Genomic DNA, 1,629 nt, shown 5'->3' with positions numbered 1-1,629 from the left:
GTAGTCACTCAGCTGCTAAAATATCCCTTGTCCCACTCCACTGAAGAGGCAGAATTGCCTAGTAAATGGCATCTCCCACCATTGTTATCCCGCCAGTAGGACAGATCAAGCATTTTAGCATCCCTTCCAAAGGCTGCCATAATGCCTCAGTCTACTTTTCTGTCTTAGTAAATCTAGTAAAATAAGAAAAACTAAATTTCTTTGGGATGAGTTAGTAGCTTATAAAATCTCGGATCACCATTGTTGTCATAGTGTTGTGGAAACTGTAGATGTTAGACATGGAGAAAAAGTGGGTTGAAACTACACTAACATCTTCTAGAAGTTTCTGAAACCAAAGGCTACTTTAATTCAATATATTCTGCTTGATTTTTCAAAAATTTTCTTCCTTTCAAGCTTTGCACAGTGGCAGTATTGTAGCCAATGAGGTTTATCCGAGGAGCGATTATTGCTAATTGAAAAATTTTCTTCCTTTCTCTTTAAAATTTCTTCTGAAAGTGCAGGAAATTGTCAACTAAGGGTACATTATATAAAGAGAAACTGAGCTGAATTAGGTTTAAAATGTTTACATATCCAGAAGCACCTGGGTGGCTCAGTCAGTTAAGCATCCCACTCTTGATTTCAGCTCAGGTCCTGATCTCAGGGTTGTGAGATCGAGCCATGCATCAGCTCCACATTGGGCATGGAGCCTGCTTAAGATTCTCTCTCTCCCTCTCCCTCTGCCCCTCCCCTCTTCCTCTCTAAAAAACAGCAACAAAGGTTTCCATATCCAAATTTACCCATTAAAGTAAGATCACATTTTTTGAAGATCAAATTTTTTAAGAGAAAAATTCCTAAGAAAAAGTATACTGATGTCATAAGTAGAAATAACAGTACTCCCTTGATTTTGCAAGAAATGACATTTTTTAATGTCAGGAAAAGGGAATAAAAAGTAAAACTTTTGAAAGGACAGATCCAAATCAAAAATACTTTCCAAAGGTTTATTAACAGAAAAGAAAAAAAATTAAAAATGATGTTGCTACTGACCACAGTAAGGGTATCATTGAGAAAGTATTTTCATTCCTCTTACCATGAAGAGCAGCGAGTATACTGCTACCAAAAAAAGAAAGAAAAAGAAAAAGTGAAACTTCTTGTCAAGGATACCATAAAAGTAAAACAAAGCACTATCCAAAATATAGGTAGTTTATTGGTGAGTGTGATTTAAAATCAAATGCTTTCTGAGTTAAAAAATGCGGGATAATCAACATGTCAGTGTTAAAATGGGCCATCAATTTTCAAAAAAGGCATCAATGGAAATAAACTGTGAAAAACCAATTTTGGACTGTCCTAAATCTCAAACAACCTTAGTTCTCAAAAGTATCTGTTCATCTGCTTCTTTTTATTTTTGACTATAAATTTGCTGACAGATATTGTGGCTCATAATTGTCAATCAAATTTATTTCTATCTTCTTTGTTTACCCAGTAATCACTCACAGTCATACCCCCTGATTTTACTGCTATACACAAACTAAAATTCAGTATGTTACCAGTGACCTTAACGTTTTCCAGTGTCTCCTCCCTGTTTCCATCAGACATCATAACCAGCAACTGACTCTTAAAATTTTCCCCAGACCAGCGCTGACAGAACTCACA

The 1,629-nt window shown here is 35.8% G+C and overlaps 1 pseudogene; it reads left to right on the top strand.

The window, feature by feature from the left end:
- Window positions 1–391: 391 nt before the first annotated feature.
- Window positions 392–524, top strand: LOC123860560 (U4 spliceosomal RNA; annotated as a pseudogene).
- Window positions 525–1,629: the final 1,105 nt, after the last annotated feature.

Source organism: Mirounga angustirostris, unplaced genomic scaffold (assembly GCF_029215605.1).
Source record: "Mirounga angustirostris isolate CCGP_5_RB_7025 unplaced genomic scaffold, mMirAng1.0.hap1 SCAF_4, whole genome shotgun sequence".
NCBI classification, from domain to species: domain Eukaryota; kingdom Metazoa; phylum Chordata; class Mammalia; order Carnivora; family Phocidae; genus Mirounga; species Mirounga angustirostris.
This window is presented reverse-complemented; position numbering and strand designations above follow the sequence as displayed.